Here is a 22,764-nt window from a genome sequence, read left to right as displayed (position 1 = left end):
TGTTTCTTTTGCCTCTGCCACATACTTTGCCCAGATTCTCCTGTGGGTTTACTCCTTACCTCATTCAGGACTCTGCTCAAATACCATCTGCTCCAGAGAGACTTCCCTGATCTTTTCACATAACATAGCTCAGACCCTCACATGCTGTTCTCTAAAGCATTACCCTCCTTTGTCTTTCTTCACAGCACTTAACAGAACTGGAAATTATACCATAGATTTATTCCTCTGATTCATTATTCCTCAATTTTAAACAGGAATTTTGTCATCCTTAACACTGACCTTGAGAAGAGCCTAGCACATAGTTGGAGCTCAATAAATATTGGTGGATTTGGAACCAACATTATGTGTCCCAAAGTTGCTGCAGGAGAGGTTGACTGACTGACACGCAGAAGCTAGTGTTTCTTTCTTCAGCTCATTCAAAGCGCAGGACCCTGAAACAAAGGAGAATAGACACAAAGAGTTGAGACTCTGGTTACTGGCCACAGAATATTCACAAAATTTAAGAAAAAAAGTGTAGCCATAGGTGTCTGTCTTATTCAATTCTCTTGTTTCCCTAGTAAGTCACCTGGGCAGTGAGCAAGCTGGGAGCGGTTGGACATGTGTACAGGCCCTGGTGGAGGCCTCCCAGGCTCTGCTTATGAGCCCCACAGGTGAGAGACTGCACAAAATCTCTCTTATCTATTCCCATCACGGGAAGCATTGTGCAAACCTTCATGCAAAATTTTCCCAACCTTTCCATGTCCTCACAGTTGGGTAAACAATCTCTGCTGCTGTTGTGACTGTTCCTACCTACTCCACAACCTGCTAGGATTTATGATGCGGAAGGGCATTGTGAATGAATGAATGAATGAATGAATGAATGAATGAATGAATAAATAAATAAATAAATAATAAATAAATAAATAAATATTGGTCGAGTAAATGAATGAGCCGTCTCTGGAGAACAGGACCACCTTAGCACCTATCCAGGGCACACAGTCAGTTCACAATAGAAACCAACGAAACAGAGGAAGATGGAAAAAGGAGAAGGAAGAAGGAGGGAGAATAAAAGTGTTTTTCAGATTCCAATTTAACTATACATATATAGTTTTTCTTGTGTGTCAGCTCAGTAACACATGGCATCTCATTTAGTTCTCACATCCTGTGACAGAAGTATGTTAGCATTGATGAGAAAACATGAGAATAGTGGGCAGAAACACATTTGCATCATTTTCTTGGTGCACTCTGTCTAAAACAGGAAAGCGGCTACTATTAAAGAAACAGACTCCAAATTGCTTATCTTTATGGAGCCCAAACCACGGGATTTTGTGTTTACTTTTTTTCTGATTCAGCTTCATGAATCCTCTAGGCCATTTAATTTGCTGTTTACTTGTTTTCCTATAGCTTCAAGGTGAAATGTTTATTTCTAGCATCCTCTGTTCCTTCAACTAAACTTTTAGAACCCTTCCCCACCCCCCACCCCCATGGTTTACATTAATTGACTCAGCTCACTGGACACTGCGTATTTCCTCTATCAATTGTTTCATCAGTTTTTATGGAGGAGGAGCCTGGGTTTTCCAAATTGATTAAATATCTGCCTAACAGACGTGTGTTAGTTAAATGAGAGAACATTTTTTTTTTCACAGCACATTAGAGCTTAGGACACACGGTTTAATCCTCCACCCAGGGCAGAGTATTATTACTACCATTTTGGTTAGTGGGGGAGCCAAGGCATAAAGAAGATGATAACTTGTCCTGGGCTGCATAGCAAGAAAAAGAAGACTGGAATTTAAATTCTGATCTTCTGACTTCATATTACAAGCAAGCAAGAGTAATGAAAGCAACCTAAGCAAACTCAGCTCTCCCTGGGTGGAGACCACTAACGCCTACACCAGGCCTGGGCACCACACTTTACAGTCTATAAAACATCCTCAGGCTCTTGCCCACGCAACAGTACAGGGGCACTAATGGCTAACAGGAGCACTACTGGATCACAATCACTGGGCCCACTGAGGCGTGTCAAACAGACATGCTCTGATAGCCCTGGGGAGCAATGCAGAGTTCAGAATGATCCTGAAAGTGGTTTTCATAATGACACTCGTAAGTCAGCAAGTCAAATGGGATCTGATACTCACTACACTCTTGTTTCAAAAAACAGTGACTACACAAGGCATTTGGGAAATTTTTCCATCAAAATATTTAACACAAGTATTGAGTTCCCAAGAAATTCAACTTAAATACTTGAATATTTTATTTCTCTGAAATGTGTTGGTCCCTGATTATGCCAGATAAATGGGGTGTTACCATATACATCTCATATCTCAAACCTAAGTTCCAGACAATGCTTGTTTAAAACATCAGTTCAAATTTGCCACTTTAAACAATGAAAAAATTTATAAACTTTCCATAACCCAGAAAGTGTTCCGTTCTATAAAAATGAGCAGGGAAATGTCTTACCCAGCACAATGCTTGTTTAAAATATCAGTTCAAAGTTGCCACTTTAAACAATGAAAAAATTTATAAACTTTCCATAACCCAGAAAGTGTTCCGTTCTATAAAAATGAGCAGGGAAATGTCTTACCCAGCGAGCCTCCAAAATTCTCAAATCGTTGGCAATAAGTGAAATATTGCTATGACGTTTGGCTTCATGGGCTCAAAGCACCATTCTACTCTTTTTTGGTCTCCATGCACCATACTTTCAGTGAGTGCCAAAGAATTAAACGTATTTTCTGGAGTAAAATAAAGCCTATTTCCAAGACTTAGGGCTCCTCATGAGGCAGGATAGTAAGAAGGTAAGAAAATTCCTTGGCAAGTGGAATGGGGAAACAGACAGCTACACAAACTAGCCAAGCAATTTACAGCCAGATACAGAAGGTCACCTCCCTAGAGATAACATCTAGGCTTTAGCTGTATTTTAGCTGCAAGCCCAGAAAAGCAGCAAAACCAGGTGGGCGACGCCAGGACATGCTGTAATGACTAATGACCCCCTGCCTTGGTGCTGACCAGTCCGTGGAAACCACACCCTGAAAGCTCACACCTGGAAAAGTTGGTGAATATTCTATTGAGATCTGTCCTAAAACCTCTCCTAAACTCCCAGCCTTTAAAAACCCTCAAAACAAAGGACCCAGCTTGTGCTGTCCCTCCAGGGAGCATACCTGTGCCTTATCTTCTCTCTCTTCTTCCCCCAAAGGGGTGCATCTCATAAACTCTAAGGAACCCCATGAGACTTGCAACCAGGGGAACAATGGGCAGCAGCAGCTGGTCCTGGGCCAACACCCTGAACCTGTCTCCATTGCCCCCTTTTCTCTGATTTTCCAGTGAGCCAAAGCTTCTTTTATGCTAAGCCCTCCCTTGTTTCACTGTCCCAACTTTAACAAACATACCCTCAAAGTCACCTGGACTCATGTTGTAAAATTTTTCCTGCACAAAGTCAAGAACCCACATACTATCGGCAGGTCCTAGGCAGACCCACTCAGGGCCAGGTCCCCTTTCCAGTAACACTCAGAGGATTAAATTCTACTGACTAACCTGCCATCAGACCCCAAAACACTATAGGTGAAAATGGCAGGCGAGATGAGGGATTGGGTGTCTGTCACACAGGTCGGTCGCCGTCCCTCCCTCCCTCCCTTCCTCTCCTTCCCTCCCTACCTCCCTCCCTCTCTCCTTCCCTCTCTCTCTCCAGGAGAGAAGACCAACTTTCCAGACACCTAAGCCCAAGCAGAGGAATCTCTTGCCTTCCCCGGCCACTCACCTGCTCAGCCACTGTTCCACCCACAGAGAGGCTGTATCTCTACACATCACTTAAGCCTTCTTCCCCTGGTGACCTTGGCCATTGTCAACCTATTTGGAAGAGAACAGAACAGTGCTCATTCCCCACTTTGAGATTTTTAAAAAAAAATTTTTCCATGAGGATTTTTCATCACTAAACTACAAAACGTTTCCACATGGAAATTGAAAATGCCTCTAAGCCCTCTCTGTTGGTGACTTCTATTGGTCTTTGGCCTCTTGGAGAATGCCTGCTGTTTAATACTATCAAAAGAAAATAGGCCAGAAAGGGAAGCCCATTGTGTCATCTGTCATCAAAACCTTGTGATGACTCCTAGCTTCCTCCATAACAAAGCCCTATTGTAGTATGTAAAGTCTGCTGCAAGCTAGTCCCAGCCTGCCTGCCCAGTTTTTACTTTCACCTCACCCCACCACACCCTGAGCCTCCTTTCCTCACCATCTCCCTAAACTCCAATGGTTCTAGATTCATTCTTTTTCCTTAGGCTCTCTCTGTTTTCTTGATCATTTTGTTTTTTCTCTTTGGGGTGCACTTTGACCATCTTCCCAGTTATTTTAATTACTATTCTAACTAATCTTCAAAGTCAAACTCAAATGCTTTCTCTTCACTGAACATTGTCCCCAACCCCCTACCCTGATCTCTCATTTCACTTTCTCTCTCCAAGGGCCTTCCCTTAAGTTATCTGTGTACATGTCTGTGCTCCTGGAGAATGGGACCCTGCCCAGTCCCCTCTGCACCCCCCCAGGGCCTGCCCACGGTCTTGCGTGGGGTAGAAGCACACTACACATTAGCACAAGTAGAATGGAACCATGAGTCTACCATTCTCAAAGAGAATCCAGGGGACAGGAAGCTGAGGGGGAAAAAATCGCTCTACTTTTTATCCCTTTCAATACTGACCCTGGCATTTTTCCTCACCAGTGTCCATTCGCTGAAGTGAGGTAGCAGTGAAGATTCCAGTGACTAGCTAAGGCCATGGGACTCCTGGCAAAGCAAGTGTAACTTCAGTAAAGCAGGTAGGACACCCTGGAGCCATTTTCCATACCTCAGGGCAGACATGCTAAGTGTCCACCTCCCACCCACCTCCATGTCCTTACTGCTTCTTCCCTCTGGGATGGCCAGTACCTTCTGCAGACAGGGTTCAACTGGAAAACTTGGAGCAAGTTATTTAACACCCATGGCAGTAATTGTTTAGCACAATATCCATTCTATCCTCCCTTGGAAACAGAAGCTCTGTTTTTTAAATGGCCACCCAGAATAAAGATTGCATTTCCCAACCTTCCTTGTGTGAGACTAAGTTTTGGTCAATGAGTTGTAAGTGAAAGTGATGTGTGTGAAATTTCCAGGAAGAGTCCCAAAAGCAGAAGGAGGCACCCTTCTTTGCCTCCTTCCCACTGCCTGGAATGCAGAGGGGGTGGCTGCAGCTTAAGCAGCGGTCTTGGACCATGAAGTAGAAGCTAATGCTGAGGATGGCACAGCAATAAGATAGAAGGAGCTGGGATCCTGAGACTATGTAATATCTTATAAATTCTGGATTTTTCTATCTTCCAACTTCTTTCAGATGTGAGAGAAATGTTCTTCTATACTATTTAAGTCACTATTGCTTTGGGGTTTTTTGCAATATGCATCAAAATCTAAACCAAATGAGGATAACATTTCTGAGCCTTGATTTCTTTCTATAAAAACTACCAATGTGTTGCCCAGCTGGAGTGGCTCAGTTGGTTGAGCATCATCCTGTGCACCGAAAGGTTGCTGTTCAATTCCTGGTCAATGCGCATATGCAGGTTGCAGGTTCGATCCCCAGTTGGGGCACATATGGAAGGCAACCAAACGATGTTTCTCTCTCATGTCGATGTTTCTCTCCCTTCCTCTCTCTAGCATGTCCTCGGGTGAGGATTAAAATAAAACACACACACACACCAAATAAAACTACCAACGTCATAGAGTTATTCTCGATCTTCTTCCTCTTAGAGAATAAAAGGAGCTAAGAGGGTGGGAGGAGAGAGGATTCGTTTAGGAGGCTTTGTTTGGAGGATGCTGTGCTATGCGCCATCCCCTTTCTTCCCTGAAGTAGGGAAGATTATGCCTCCTCATCTTCCAAAGAGCATCATATGTTACCCCTGTAATTAATGATCAGGGTCTGGCCCCTGTCTGGGGGGGTCAAAGGACAGACCGCCTGTTTTGGAAGCTGAGCCAGGAGACTGCTGCTAGGGCAGGGTTGGCCACACTCCAAGTTTGTTGAGGTGAGAGCTGTAAAGTGTTGGGGCCACGGACTGTAAGGAGCGACATTTCATGGGGGTCATCCAGGATCTTGGCCTAAGGGCTTCTTGGAGGACAGACCTCAGCAGTGAGAAGTTGGAGGTAAATGTCCAGGAGCTGAAGCAGTGCCAGTAACCCCTCATATAGAGATGCCCTGACTTGGGAACAAGGGCACTGCCAGGGAGGGCTGCCTGGAGGGGAACCTATAAATTGCTCAGGAAAGCATCCCAAGAGAAGGACAGCCAGCTTTAGATGACCGGCATGTCCTGCAAGGTGAGACCAGCTTATTGAAGTGAGATTTTCCTCACCTGGAGAGAAGTCAACAAGACCACCACCCAGTTTTCCACGCTGCCTCCAGCCCACAGGGGACCCACTGGGGAAGGAGACAGGGTCTGACACCTTATCAGGTTCCGAGTTTTGATGGCTCTCGTGGAGTGGACATGCTCATTGCTGAATGGAGTCAGTACCTACTGCTTAAATGACTCTAGGATTGTCCTTTACCTCAAAATAAGCAAAATCTTCTTGCGGCTTGCTGGAGTTCTTGTCGGGGGGTGGGAAGGATCACCCAGAGTAAACGGATCATAAAGAACACTGAAGGACACAAACAAAGATGCGTTTTGATTACCCTACGAGTCTGCTGTGCAGCACGCAGGCAACTCTTGTTTATATGTTAATGGCCACACAAATACAGCTGCCCACCAGAGGCCCGTCCTCCCTCAGGAGGGCCCCCAGTGTCCTGTCAGAGGGAGTCATTCTGAGTTGAGATGACATGAGGAATGTGTCTAGCTGCTCAGGGGAGGGAGCAGGTCCTCCATGAGGGAACAGGATTCTGTGTTGATTTTTCCTTTGGACCAAGTTCATTCCAATTCCCTGAGGAGCCCAGCAAGCATCCTCTACAGCGGGCGGTGGCTGGGCCCGGGCTACCTGAAAAGTAGATGTGGGCCAATCGTCCTGAAGGCCCTGATGTAATAATCCTGATGTCACCGAGGGCTGTAGCTTGAGGCCTATGGAGTTTCAAAGTGCCCACCAGGGTCCCTCATGTCAACCTCAGGAGAGCTTTTCCTCTCGGAGCTCAGCTCCTGCCTCCTGACCATCTGGGGTAATGGAGACAGAACCCTGCTTCTGAACTCCCTTCAAGGAAGGAGCAGGAAAAGGAATCGCTGTTCTTCCCAAGTTCCTCGCCTTGATTGCTAACTGCCCATGACATTCCTCCAGCTGGACTGGCACTGTGGCCACCCCGCCAGGCAGCCCCTGGGACTTACCTGGCCAGGTGTGCATAACACATTTGTTTATCTTATCTGAAATAGGGTATCTTCAAAAATTACAAAAGTTAAAATATATACAAATCAACTAAGAGAAAATATCTACACATGGAGGGAGCTACAGAGCACAAGGTTATCGTTCTGGAAAAGCCAGCCTCCAGCTGCACATGGCTGGGCTGCTGACACAGCTTCTCATTTACTTCAGTGGCTCCTGTGGGACCACACCCCAAACTCAGTTTTTAGTCCAGAAAGATAGAATTTGAGTGGGAGAGGAAGGAGTCCAGCCAAGTCCCAGTTTGGACAATAGTGTAGCTTGGGAGATGATGGCAATGCATACTCTTCTGGGAGGGCAATACTAAAGGAAAGACCCTGGCTGAGACATCTCATCCATAGGCACCAGTCTCACAATTCCTCTCCTCTCACAATAGCTTTTAAGTGACTACATCCATTCATTCCACAAACATCTCCTGAGCATCTCCTGCATGTCAGGGCCTGGGGTAGGCTCTGTGGATTTGGAAATAAGTTTCAGCTCTGCCCTTGAGGAGCTCATAGTCTAAAGGGCAAGACAGTGATATACAGAGAAGGTCTGAGGGAGAATGTGGCAGTTGCCCCCTTCCCCAGAAGCAGACTCTGAGACAGAGCCCAGCATGCAGGGTGCCCTTGGGACCATCTGGGGAAGGGAGGGGTGGAAGTAGGATGGACAGAGGGAGATGTGGAGCTGCAGTGTGGGCCTGATGGTGGCCTCAGCAGCACATGGAGCTCGGGTGATGGAAAGGCCCTTCAGAGTGAGGTGAGATAGTGTCACAAGCTGCACTGGCCAATTACTGGTGTGGGCCGTCAAAAAGGGGCATGATTTGGGCACCAGGGGCAAACCAGGGGCAGCTGGGACAAGTCCTTCGATTAGGGGATCTGGGTGGTGTGTTGCAGTAGCCACCACATCAGCCAGGGTGCCCTGAGAGCAGGGAGGGGAGTGAGGAACTGTAGGGATGAATCACGAAGGAAGTGTCTGAAAGGATGAGATGAGTTTGGGGGCAGGAAGTTGATTTGAGCTACAGTGTCTATGGGGTACTGTCACCTGTTGGACTGGAGAGAGTGTGCTTTGAGGGGGAGGTGAGGAGGTGAGAGAACGTAATTCTCTCCTCACCATCACGAAGACCTGGCTTCATCCCCTCTATGTGAAGCCGGGAGCTTCAGCTTATTCCATCAACACCAAAAGAGCATAACTACGTGGATAAACAGTAAACTGCTGTGGCCAGAAAGGAATCAAATCATGATGGGCTGGTGAGCAACTCAATGAAGTTTTTAATCAGCAAATATTTAGTCTATGAATAAACACCAGTACCTGCAGACTGGCTGCCGCGCTTCCTTCCCCATCGGTGAGGCAGAAGTCTGGCCGCTGCAGTGCATGTGGGGGACGAGCCAGCCCATTAGACCAGCCAGAGCCTGGCACCCAGGCTGCCTGAGTTGCTCATTTTCTGTGATCTCAGCCCAGTCACTCCGCTCTGAGCTTCAAGTCCAACATCTATAAAGCAGCATTCTCCCAGGCTGGTGAGGCTTAGTGAAGTAATGTGTGTAAACCCACGCTGTGCACGGTGGGCCCTGGGTTGTAGGAAGTGACCCGCCTGCTTTAAGGCCATGGCTGATCTCTCACTGTCATGAAAGACACCATTTCCACTAGAGCAAGCCCAAGGTCAGGCAAGTCCAAGGTCATTGTTATGTGTTCAGTTTATTCAGACAAAGCTGTGACTGTCCATGAGCAAGGACTGAGAAATAAGTGGCCTTGTCCCTTCTCTTCTTGCTTGTCCTGGACTGGGGAGAGGGGACGGGTAGAGATGGTTGCTTAGTGACCGTGTTGAGTCATCTGCGAGCCATCAGGCCCAGGGTCCCCCTCCCACCAGGAAAGGGACACCAGCACACGTGGTAGCCAAGGCTCTTGTCTGTGGGGAGACTTGGACGCTCGTTCCTAAAAGGGGTTTTACTCTGAAGTAAACTGGGGACATTCCTCTGACGGGAATTACCCCAGATGAAAGAAGATCCATGAGAGGTGGGGGGTGGGCGTCCACAGAGCAGCAACTTGGGGTTCCTGCCCAATCTTCTCATGGAGCAAATTATTCCGGAACAGAGGCAGGATGACCAAAGAGAAGCCACACAAATGAGCCTCTGTTTCTTGCTTGGCAGGGAGAGCATGGGACTTCTTTTTCTCTTTTTAAGTCTCTAAGTCCCAGCCACTGTGCTGCGCCAGAACAGGGAACTGACTCCTGGGCCTCTCAGAAGTGGGGTGAGAGTGATGAGTCAGAGCTCTCCGAATTAGCATGACACCTGCAGTGACCTGTGAGTTAGGAATTTCTGTTGCCATTGAGCTGGCCTCCCAAAGCTGTCCGGTCCCCTCCACTCTGAAGAGGGGACACACCGCCTGTTCCTTCATCCCACAGCCTGAATTCCAATTGCTTTTGCAGTGAGGGCTCAACAGTCAGATTTTCCGTAAGAATGAAAGGAATGAGTTGCAATATTTTCAGAAGGGATTTCCTCATAAGTAGCTTCAAATGCTCTTCAAGGTAGAAAAGAATGAGAGAAACAGCTAGTCAGATCAGCTTGGCATTTAAGTCCCGGCCCGGGCTTCTAGTCGACCCCCGCCTCTCAGCATAACCATTATTGCTTGTCTCATTTTCGGTTCCTATAAGTGTATTCCTAGTATCACATGAGCTCACTCATCTAAGGGAAATGATGAACAACATAGACTGAAGAACAAGAACAGCATTGATCAGACTGTCAGACCTCAGAGGGAAGGTAGGGGAGGGTGGGGACAAGGGAGATAGATCAACCAAAGGACTTGTGTGCTTGCATATGAGCCTAACCAGTGATCACAGACAACAGGGGGATGGAGGCATGAGTGTGGGGGGGGTTTGGGATGGGAATGGGGGGTGGGTTGATGACAAATATGTGATACCTTAATCAATAAAGTAATTTAAAAAAATAAAATAATAAAAATAAAAGCATTAAAAATAATAATAAAATAAATAAATAAATAAGTAAATAAATTCAATCACAGTGCAAGTTTACAATTAGATAACGCTTTCTCAGAGCAACTAGCAAGAAATCAACTTGCAGTGAACTTCTAAGTGCAAAAACACCATCAAGCATTTGATTGTGCAATACAACCCTGCGTGGAAGACAGAAAGATGAAAGCGCACTGGGAGGTCCACGGGTCCTGGCAGTTGCTCCCCAGCAGGCACAGGCACCTGCGCTCCTCCCACCCAGGAGATATTCACATCCGTCCCTCTGGGACTGTCCCTGACAGGTACTAGTCTAATCACTCAGCACTGGAACTGCCCTGAAGCTCACTGCTTGAGCCTTTTTTTTTTCCTTTTTTTTTTTAATGGCCAACAGCCTGATATACAAAATCAAAGACTAGTCTGTGTCCCAGGATGATGGGGCTTTTCTAGATTCTGTCTCCTACGATAGGGAAATCCCAAACGCCTTCTTGTTGAAGTCCCTCCTCCCCTCCTTGCAAATCCCAGGGGGAAAGCCATAGGGACCAAAGACATTTCTCTCTCCATTTCTCAGCCAGGAGAGCTCTACTTACAAAAGGCTAAGGGGACTGGAATTGAGGGGGGTAGGTGTAATTATTCAGCCCCATAATTTAGAGACATATCAATGGGAGGCGTGGAAGATTTGTAGGGTCACTGATGAGTTAGCAAGCCCTACTAGCACCCAGGATACTAATATGAATAATCTGAGGTTTCCCCAACCCCGGCCCAATCCCTGAGTGGAAGGGAAGTAAGGGAAGAATGCAGGCATCTGCTCTGACTCCTCTGGTTTCAGGGAGTCAGAAATAGATATGTATTCAGGTCAAATAGAAAGAATAGATGTTTATTATCAGGAGTTCAGAGAACCCAGGAAAAGAAACAGAATATTCAAGAAATGTCCTTAGTTACTGTTTTCTGCTGTTCTCCCTTCTGTCATGTTCTTTCTCTCTGCTCCAGCTTATGTTAGCCTCCTGTCCTGTGCTTACTTTGGGTTTTATCTCCTGCCCACCCTTCATTTTGGGCCATGACCATGGACCCTGCGTGGTCCTCGCTTCATCTTCTGAACCCCATTTGCGTTCATCTCCTGGTGCTAACTCATTCTCTTGTTATTTTTAGTTGAAACTCCTGGGTGAGCTCATCATTTTTAGCTCAGTTATATCGAGGTTGCTGGACAGACTATACATGACCCTGGGTCAACGGCCCATCCCAGGCCATTTCCTGTGGCTGGATGAGGTCTTGCGAAAAGAGAGAGAGAAAGAGGATCCTGTCTGGCTAAGGCAGACCCTTCAGCAGAAGTACTTGAGGGTATTGTGTTTAATGTTGGTGACCCCTTGGTTCTGGCTGAACAGTTTTTGGCAATCTGTATTGAATAGGCAAGCATCCCTAGAAATTACTTCATTTTGTATAAACTCTGCTTCACGTTCATGGGGACAGACACAGAAACTGTGAAGTGTTTTCAGTATTCAGTGAATTGCAGGTCTTCGTGAAAGACCAAACCTAAGCAGGGTGCTAGTTTGAGAGGTGACACAAAACTAATAGTCTTAGTGGGTTCCAGCTTTCAATGCAGACATCCTTTGAATCCAAGAAACTTTGGATAACTAAGAAAAGCTCTCTTTAGAAAAAGGAGCCCTCACAGAATGCTGGTGTATAGCCACTATGGAAGACAATGTGGAGGTACCTCAAAAAATTGGGAATAGAGTTACCATATGACCCAGCAACTCCTCTTCTGGCTATCTACCTCCCTCACCCCCCCAAAAAAATTAAAACATTTATTCATAAAGATATATGTGCCTCCATTTTCATTGTAGCATTATTCACAGTGGCCAAGACAGGGAAACAACCGAAGTGTCCTTTGATAGATGACTGGATAAAGATTGTGGTATATATACACAATGGGATACTACTCAGCCATAAGAAAAGATGAAATACTGCTATTTGCGCAACATGGATGGACCTTGAGAATATCATGCTAAGTGAAATAAGTCCAAAGAAAAAAGTTAAGAACCATATGATTTCACTCATATGTGGGATATCAAACTGAAAGCAACCAACAAGAGAAACAAACAAAAATTTATAGACACACACAACAATATGATGATTCCCAGAAGAAAAGGGGATGGGGAGTCAGATATACTAGTATGGTGACGGAAGGATATTTGACTTTGGGTGGTGACAGACAATACAGTATATAGATGATGTATTACAGAACTGTATATTTGAAACATCTAATTGTATTAACCAATGTCACCCCCAATAAATTTAATTTAAAAATAAGATAAAGAAGAGCTGTCTTTGGGCCAGGATCAACGGAGACAGAATGTCAAAGCCAGGGGTCTGACACCACATGCTGATCTGCTGGCCAACGGGGCCAGCTGAGAGGTGGCCTGGAGCCCTCTCTACCTGCCACTCCCCCATTCCTGCATGCCACACACCTTCGTTAGACTACTTCATCAGTTCCTGAAGGAAGATCTGACTATGACAGTTTGTTCTTTTAGAAAAATCACATTTGGGGACTTTAGGTCCCCGCCTCCCTGTAAGAACTATGCTCACAATCCTCAGGCTGACCCTAGAAAGGACCTTTGTGCTTTGTAAAGGAGAAGGTCCTCCTGTGTTTCTCCTTTCCACACTTGACTCTCTATCCTGCGCTTCTGACACTCAGACACTTCACTTCTGGCCTCCAAATGTGTGTGGGCTTCTCCCCACACAACAAGAAATTCTCAGACACCCTCTTGGAGTCCTGCAACTTAACTCAATTCTGACACTAACTACTTAGAGATAGTGTCAGATCTCACAGGTTAAGGGCTCTGCCCCACACTTCAGATGCCAATCTCAAGTCCAGGTTGCTACCTGTGCTTCTCACCAACAAGCAATAAATCAGAGGTTCCCACAGTCCCCTCCTCAGATTCAATCAATTTGTTAGAGTGGCTCACAGAACTCAGGACAGCAGTTTACAGACTGCTTACCAGTATGTTATAAAAAGTTATGATAAAGGATACAGATAAACATCCAGATGGAAGAGATGTGTAAGGGCAAATATGTGGGAAGGGATGCTAAGCTTTCGTGACCTGAGCTCACTCTCCCAGAACCTCCATGTGTCCACCGGCCTGAAAACTCTCCAAACCCTGTACTTCTGGGATGTTTATGGGGGCTTCATCGTGTAGGCATGATGGGTCATTAACTCTATTCCAACCCCTCTCTTCCCTTAGGCGGATGGGGACTGGTGTTGAACATTCCAAGCTTCTAATCATGGCTCAGCCTTTCTGGTGACAGCCCTCATCCCGGAGCCACCAAAATCATCTCATTAGAACAAAAGGTGCTCCTATCACCCAGGAAGTTCAAAAGACATAGAAACTCTATGTCAGCAACTGGGGTCAGAGACCCAAATGTAGAGCAAAAGATGCTGCTAGTGCTCTTATCCCGTAGGAGGAAATTACAAGAGTTCTAGGGACTCTATTCCAGGACCCCTGAGGCAGAGACCAATATATATTTTTTTCTGTGGTATCACATTGTGCTTCTGATCAACTGGCTATAGATCAGAGATTCCCTCAGCCCCCTCCTTGGGTTCAATCATTTTCTAGAGCAGCTCACAGAACTCGGGAAAAGAATTTACTTACTATATTAACAATTTATTACAGGAGACTGTAACTCAGAAACAGCCAGATGGAAGTGATGTGTAGGGCAAGGGATGCGTGAGGGGGCACGGAGGGTCGTGCCCATGAACACTCTAGGTGCACCACCCGCCCAGCACCTTCCTGTGTTCACCAACCTGGAAGCTCTCCAAACCCCATCCTTTTGGGGTTCTAGGAGGCTTCATTCCATAAACATGATGGATACAATCATTAGCTCTTGGTGATTACTTCTACCTTTTGTGGGGAGGGGAGAGGGACTGAAAGTCCCAACCATCTGGTTGCTTCCTTTGGAAACCAGCTAGCTCCTCCCGCAACGCCACACCCCCATTGTGGTTATCTAGGGGCTTTCCTAAAGTCATCCCACTAACATAAACTCAGACGTGGTAAAAGGGGGTTTGTTATGAATAACAAAAAAATAGCCATTTCACATTTATCACTCTAAAGCTATTTCAGAAACAGAGGACCAAAAACAAATATTACAACAAAAGATGTCTCTGTTGCTCTATTCAGTTAGGAAATTATAAGGGATTTGGGCTGTGAGCCAAACTGTGTACAAACACCAATATGTGGACAAATATCATAAATCATACATCACAACATCATATGCTGCTTAGCAGAAGAGAGAGATCAGTAAACCATATGGACCACTATTGTTGGGGGACCGAGTTCCTGATATCACAGTGACCACCCTGCGTGGGACAGAGACAATGAGGGAGGAACTGCTCTGTCCGGGGAAGCTGGGAACCCACAGGTCCACTGCCTCCGAAAGGCAACTCCTCTGAAACAGAAGCGCCTTTCATTTAGGAGCGGCTCCTATCTATTATGCTTTGTTGCTGTTTTTATTATTTAAAATCATCAGTAGCAACTTTTAAACCTTTTCAAAAAATAATTTTTAAAACGTTCATAACTAATTGATAGAACAGCCCTCCCATTATGCCACAGCCGGAGTTACTAACCCTGTTTTGCAGATTTGGAAATTGAGGCTCAGAGAGAATAAGGGCTTGTCTGAGGGAGGAACAAAGTTTTCCTTGAGTTTCTCAGGGTTCCTGGCTGCGTCTGAAATTAAACGGACAAAGACAAATTAATAGGAGGAGAGCACACAACTTTACTTCACATAAGTTTCATGTGACATGAAGACCGGAAGAAACCAACCTGAGTGCTTCCTGCAGGGTCTGATGAAGAGCGGGCCGTGGTGGAGAACTGAGGTGGCACAAAGGGTAAGTGCAGTAAGTTGGGGGAAAGTGAACAAAGGTCTGTTCCTGCAGGTTTTTCTTGGTGTCCTTTCCTCTAGAGATAAGGATGCTCCTTTCCTCTGGGTCAAGTCTCACATGAGAGTTTATGACCTGCTTCAGGGGAAAAAGGCAGAAACGGTCCTTCTTCTGCCATTTTCTCAAATTCCTTCAGCTTAAAATAATCAGAAGGCCATGGTACATGGTCCTAAGGGTCCCATTATGGGGAAGTGTGTCCTGAACCCCATCATCTCACATCTAGCACCTGGCAGAATTGGTGTTTGGGTCCTGATTTATGGTCCAGGGCTATACAACTCTGCTCTTCTATCTCCATTTTACTTGGTGTCTAATAAAGTTAAAGTTAAAAGCTGATAATAGTTTTGTTGAAATATCGAAGAAAGGATTGCTTCTTTTGGCTGCTAACCCATCATTAAATGAGGCTAGAAAGACAAAAAGTGCACTAAGCAGCTTCTTACCTCTGACATAGAAGAACATGAGGCCTCTGCTGTTTGAAGAATGTGTACACTGGGGGTATACATAGCCGTCTGTTTAAGGATGTAAAAGTAAACTCAAGAAACTTCTTGGCAAAATATTGTTTCTTATTTGAAAGAATTTTGAAAAGGTGTTCTTTAAAGCTTTACTAAGTTTCTTGGACATATAATAGTGTCTCAAATTATGTTTTAGTAACTTTCAATATTAGTTAATAAAACAATATGGATTCAGTTTTCCTTTAAACATAATTTTTAAAATATGTTTTATTGATTTCAGAGAAGAAGAGAGATAGAAACATCAATGATGAGAAAGAATCATTAATTGACTGCTGCTGCCTCCTGCATGCCCCACACTGGGGATCAAGCCTACAACCCGGGAATAAGCCCTGAGCCACACCGGACAAGTTAAACATAATTTTTAATCAAGAAGAAAATGCACAGCTAACTTCATTTTGACATTTTTAAAGACTCAAGCATTTTAAAACTGCCTTACCATATTCCTTCTGATGAGCTCAAGATATATCCAGATTCCCACATCATCTCTAGCATGAAACAACTTTTAAAACCATTTTTGTTCTTTCATTGAATAAATTATCAAAGTGAATCAATTAATGTATTTGCTTTTATTTCTTGCTTATTAAAAATTATTGGAAAACACTGATCATCAACCAATCAGTACAAAAATAAAGAAGAAATATGATACTTAAAGAACTGCTACCATTTCGGTGCTCAGAAGGCCCTTTGTGGCCTGTGTTCCAGCCTCCTTGCGTCTGAACTTTCCCTCTAAGATGAGGTGACTCTGTAAGAAATCTCACAATCTCACATAGCTAAGTAAACACACAAACCCATGCCCATTGATAATCACCGCTGCAATCTTGCCAAAAAAGAACCTGTGTCTTCCTGAAATCTTTGTGAACTAAATAGTTTAGCTGACAGCTCACATGACCCCAGCAAGAGTACCTTGAAGAGTTTGTAATAACTTGTCAGTCAGAAGTGTCCAAGGCACTGTCCAGGTGGCTCAGTTGGTTAGAGCATCGTCCTGATACACCAAGGTTATGAGTTCCATTCCTAGTCAAGGCACATAGAAGAATCAATGAATGCATAAATGAGTGGAACAACATCTCTCCCTCTCTCTCTCTCTCTCAAATCAATAAAAGTAAAAATTGGATACAGAAAGCTATAAATCATTAGGCCTCCAAAAATCACAAACACTGATTGTGTTACCAGAGACACCATCATGGAAAATTGTGGAAGGTCTTAAAGGGCTTTCTCCTGATCTAGGATGTAGAGGCAGAAGGGCCACAACCTAAGTGAGGGTGTCAGATGGAAATCAGAAAAGATTATGACCAATAGATTGAGATTCTTGCTTTCCATAAATCATTTTTAAAAGGCTTCTTAATGAAATGAAATATAAACAGAGGGTACATATTAGTAGTGGTATGCAGTTTAATAAATTCTTACAAAGAACACAGCTGTGTGACTATCACTGAAAACAAATAAACAAAAAACCCAGAATATCACCAGAATATTATACCTCCTCATGCAAAGGGAAACTACCTGACTAATTTGCCTGTTTCCATGTTTGATATGAAAGGAAGCATATAGTGTGCACCCTGTAGCTTCCTTCACTCAACATCATGTTTATGAGAGTCACTGTAATGTTTCATTAGCAGTAGACTGTTCCTTCTAACTGCCAAAATGCATTCCACTGTGTTGAATACAACTCACATTATTCATTGTATTACCGATGGACATTTAGTCCAAAGGTTATTGTGTATTTTGGGAAGTTGTTTTAAAAAATCACATATTTGAGAGAGACACTCAAATATAGATGAAGAAAATAGAAGGGTCAGTTCACTTGCATAGACTTCTTTGTTCTGTTCTGCTCCCCCACCCTGCTCCCCAGACTCAGGAAAAAATGTGAGTTATGCTTGTGAGAAGGTAATTGTTACAAAGAGAGTGAGATTTGGAGCCCTAGAACTTGACGAGAACCTTGGATCTGCAGGTGTGGACTCAGGAATTTGCACATGTGTGTAAACTTCAGAGACACCTCTGAAGGTCACTGCAATATCCTCTGTACATATCTCAGAGCAGCTGGGACGCCTCACACAACCCCAAGTTTTTGTGACCTCAGTCTCTAGCAGCTCAACAAGTGCCGCGATCCAGCCACTTCTCAAGAAAACTTAATCAGGATCTGGCAGATGTACCTTTCTGTTTTCAATACAACTATGGTTGAAACCTCTAGCACACAGCTCATAATATTTTCCCTTCTCTAAGGACATGGCAATGACTCTGCTTAAGATCTCTTTTTGGAGCTTTAAAGTGTTAACTGCTCACTAGGTTTCCAATAAGTTGAGGCAAAGCTAGCTTATTTTCATATAGTCTCTGTTTGTTAAGATATTTTTATTAATTTTTTGTTTTAGAGAGAGAGGAAGGGAGAGGAAGAGAGGGGGAGAGAGACATCAATGACACATCGATCAGCTGCCTCCTGCATGCCCCCCCCACCTGGCATCCAGCCTGCATGCCCCCCAACCTGGGCCTGTGTCCTGACTGGGAATGGAACCAGCAAACTTTCAGTGCACAGGACAATGCCCAACCAACTGAGCCACACCGACCAGGGCCATATAGTTTCTATTTATCTGGATGTAATGGTTTAAAATATTCCTAAATACTTCAGAGAAGAAACACTTGAAATTTTACTTTCTGATGACCAGTACATAAATTCAAAGTGCCTTTGGGAGCTAAAGAAAACAAGAGTACTAGTTTGAAGGAGGGAGGCTGGGGAAAGAGGAGGAAGTGTAGTGTTTGGATTCATTGGTTTGGAAAGACTTTTCAAATATTTTCATCAGTGTCGAGAACTTATTTATGTTTTATTTTTTGGCATGGCTACGAGGAAAGTATGTGTATACTAGAGGCCTGGTGCATGAATTTATGCACAGGTGGGGTCTGGCTGGCCTGCCCTGATGGGGTCCAATCAGGCTGGGCCAGCAGGGGGGAGGGGTTGTGGGCAGTTGGCCAGCCGGCCCCACCCCCAATCGGAGGGGGGGACAATGGGGGGTGGGGCCAGCCAGGGGTGGGGGAGAGGGCGCCCCTGATCATGTTCAATTGGCCTGCAGCAGTGTATGTCATGTAGCAACTGGTTGTTCTGGAATTCTGGTCGCTTGGCTTTAATATATATAGATCCTCAAAGACTTTAGGTATCCTATCTAATAAAATAGTAATATGCAAACTGACCATCACTCCAACACACAAGATGGCTGCCCCCATGTGGACACAAGATGGCCACCACAAGATGGCCAGCAGGGGAGGGACCAGGTCTGCAAGGGAGGGCAGTTGTGGGCGATCAGGCCAGCAGGGGAGGGAAGTTAGGGGTGACCAGGCGGGCAGAGGAGGGAAGTTGGGGCTACTGGGCCTGCAGGGAAGGGCAGTTGGGAGGGACCCAAACCTGCAGGGGAGAGCGGTTGGGGTGACCAGGCCTGCAGGGTAGGGCAGTTAGGGGGAATTGGGCTGGCAGGGAGCAGTTAGGCATCAATCAGGCTGGCAGGGGAGTGGTTAGGGGTTGATCAGGCTGGCAGCCAGAAGCGGTTAGGGGCAATCAGGCAGGCAGGCAAGTGAGCAGTTGGGAGCCAGCAGTCCTGGATTGTGAGAGGGATGTCCGACTGCCTGTTTAGGCCCTATCGGACATCCCTCGAGGGGTCCCAGATTGGAGAGGGTGCAGGCTGGGCTGAGGGACACCCCCCGCCCCATGCACAAATTTCGTGCACCAGGCCTCTAGTTATTTTATAAAGAATATGCTACTGCTAATAAACACAAATGTACAAGATACTATAAATATTTATCTAAAGAATTGAGGCTTTTAATCATATATTTTTTCTTTTCCTGCATGTCTTAGACTACAAATATCTTTTTGATCTTACAAAAGCACTCAAATGATATAAGACAGTGGTTTCTGGAAGCACATCTGGAAGATTAATTAATGACCTGTGCCATAGTTCAGGAGCATCTTAGTCTCCTGATAAAGTTCATAGGGAGGCTCAAAACACAAAAATATGGTGATAATACTTAAAATAATCATAATATTAAAAGTGATTCTAAAAATATAATAATTATAGTGTGCTGTGCAAATCCTAAAAAAATATATATATATACATATATAGATAGTTCTCCCTCCTGCCCATGACATTGGTTCTTCAAGCCAACATTTTTTCTGCTTTTAACTTTCATACCAGTCACTGTGGACTTTAACTAATGCATTTTTAAAATTAATCTTTATAGTGATTCTCTGAGGTAGGACATAGTATTCTCCCCATACAGATGAGGAAACTGGACTTAGAGAGGTTAGCTCCTTTCCAAAGTAACAAGATTGTGAGTGACAGAGCTGGCACTTGAATCCAGCTGTGGCCTGTAGCCCAAGCCTCCCTGCCACACAAGCTGCCCATCAAGGCTGGCACCAAGGCCAAGTTAGCCTGAACACAGAGGCACCACCCGGCCCCAGAGAGCCAAAGGCCTAAATTGCTAACTCCAAAGGTGAGGACAACTTCCACTGGATTTATTGAAAATAATGAAACCTAGCTCTCCAACAATTTAGGGGACAATGTTAGTATTAAAATTTGGCTTTGGCTTTGCCTCATTTTTAAGCTGGTGACATGAAGACAATTTCACTTAGAGAATAAGGACTGTTATGTCCATTGAGGGTCTGCTCTGTGCTCTAGGTGCTGGGAAGAAAGAAGATAACAAAATGTGGTTCCCACATCAAAGCACATAAACATGGGACTGCTGCATCTGTGACATCAGCAGATAAGAGTTTTGCCCCTTGAGTCTGCATTTAAAATGAACACCTGGTCAACCTCCTTAGGGGTCCACAGTGGACTCCTCTTTTACTAAAGTGCTAAAGTGAGTTCTTTACTACCATATATGAGGTACTTGTGAACAACACCATGAAAGGACAATATAAGAATGCAAAGATTTGGTTCATTGAAAGGTTCATTTTCAAGTTTTCCTGAGTCAACTATAGAGTTAATTCCCCTCCCCTCTTCCCAGCTAGAATAGCCTGTGCTGAAATCAAGCTCAAAAATACATATTTTTTTTTCAGGCAGGCTCTACACTCCACTCCCAGTAAAAAAGAATTCTAGAAGGTGGGAGCCAAAGTGGTAGAACCAACCATATAGACACCTGGTTCATCTCTTTTTTAAAAAATGCAATTACTGCCCTAACCAGTTTGGCTCAGTGGATAGAGCATCGGCCTGCTGACTGAAGGGTCCCGGGTTCGATTCCAGTCAAGGGCATGTACCTTGGTTGCAGGCATATCCCCAGTAGGGGTGTGCAGGAGGCAGCTGATCATTGTTTCTCTCTCATCGATGTTTATAACTCTCTATTCCTCTCCCTTCCTCTCTGTAAAAAATCAATAAAATTTTTAAAAAATGAAATTACTGAGACTGAGAAGTTAAGTGTCTTGCCCATGGTCAAAAACAAATAAACAATAAATCCAAGACTTAGACATTTTTATGCAACCCTATAGTTCATGCAAAGTCCAATCCCATGGTCAGAAAAATCCCATGATACGAGTTCTGCCCATCACAATGCTTGGAACAAGGCAGATTCTCAGTGAAAGTTAGTTGAGTAAATACATGTGAGCGAACCCCCAGCTTCTGGTGTATCCTGAGTTACCTTCTCATTAACCCTCTTCTGCATTGCATCTTCCATTCCTTCCTGAACTAAATTAGCCAATAATGTTATACCATTCTCACCTGAGCAGCAACATCTCCAATGATGCATATATTACCTGGGCAGAGATGGAGACCATTCAGAGCTATTTAATTAGTGCATTTACCAGGATGTATTTTACTAGTTGACCCATAGATGTTCCACACAGAAGCAAGGCAAAGTTGTTTTAGGGGTAGGTGACAAATCCAGAATCTAGAGCAGAGAGAAGTGAAAGAGAATTGAGCCCAATCTGGAGATAATAGGTGAGCTAACTGATTTGCTCAAGGTCATCTAGATGCTTGGTACCAGAGTGGGGATCTGAACTCTGACATCAAGATCAGTCTGGCAGTTCTATCAAGATCAGTCTGGCTGCTCTCCCAATGGACCAGAAGGCACTAAGGCTTCATGGAGGTGCTTACAGAGGGGTAAATGATGCTGCAGCAGGGTAAATGATGATGTAGAGGGGTAAATGGTGTGCAGAAGCGTAAAGGGCAAGGGGAAAGGAGGATGCATATCCTCAATGAAAATGTTTATGAAGAACCTACTCATTGAGTGTTGGACTCGCTGGGTGGGGCCCTAATCCAATAGAACTGGTGTTTTCATAGAAGAGGAAGAAGCAACAGGAGTAGGTCTGCACAGAGGAAAAGCCATGTGAAGACACAAGAAGGTGGCTATCTATTTACAAGCCAAGGAGAGGAGCCACAGGAAAAAAGTACACCTGCTGGCACCTTGATCTTGGACTTCAAACCTCCAGGACTGAGAGAGAATATATTTCTTTGATTTAAGCCACCCATTCTGTGGTATTTTGTATGGCAGCCCAAGATAACTAATATGACAAAGAGGGCCAACAGTGAGGGTCTGCTGAGGACCACTTCTCCCTCAGCCTTGCTCAGCTCCGGGCTTGTCTGGGCTCAGGGAGGAGACGGGGAACTGACATGTAGAGCTGAACCTTCCCCAGGCATTTTCACGTTAACCAAGTTCGCGCTGAAACAAACAAGCGAAAAGAGATCAATAATGATGAAAGGCGTAGGTAGCCATGAACAATTTTTCCTGTGGCTTACCCATTTTAATCGCCTTGTTTCCTTAGTGGTTGGTTTTATTTGAGCAAACATTTGTCTCAGAAAACTTGTTTGTTGAAAATGTACAACATAAACTATTTGAGGCCTCAGATTGTCAATGTTTGGAAAATAATAGTTTATGTCAATGAAAGAGTAAATTCCATAGAAAGGGGGGAAGTTAGCAAAAATGGCAGAGTAAGGACCTCTGAAAATCTCCATTAAAGCAGTGAGAACACTGGCAAAACTGGTCAAAATCAACTTTTTCAGAATCTGGAAATTGATCAAGGTTTGTGGCAATCTGAGAAGAGTTTATTCAAGGAAAAAAAGGCTGAATCTCAGTAACAGCA

General features: G+C 44.6%; 1 long non-coding RNA gene across 1 annotated transcript; it reads right to left on the bottom strand.

The window, feature by feature from the left end:
- Positions 1-3,792: 3,792 nt before the first annotated feature.
- LOC129150264 (uncharacterized) lies at positions 3,793-14,928 on the bottom strand. Its single transcript, XR_008557000.1, has 3 exons — positions 14,893-14,928; positions 6,521-6,610; positions 3,793-3,819 (listed from the first exon to the last, which is right to left on the bottom strand). It is a non-coding gene; the product is annotated as an uncharacterized LOC129150264 (long non-coding RNA).
- Between the last annotated feature and the right edge of the window lie 7,836 nt (positions 14,929-22,764).

The sequence above is a fragment of the Eptesicus fuscus genome, chromosome 9 (genome assembly GCF_027574615.1).
Source record: "Eptesicus fuscus isolate TK198812 chromosome 9, DD_ASM_mEF_20220401, whole genome shotgun sequence".
Taxonomy (NCBI): domain Eukaryota; kingdom Metazoa; phylum Chordata; class Mammalia; order Chiroptera; family Vespertilionidae; genus Eptesicus; species Eptesicus fuscus.
Note: the sequence above shows the minus strand (reverse complement) of the source record. Positions and strands in the feature narration are given on the sequence as shown.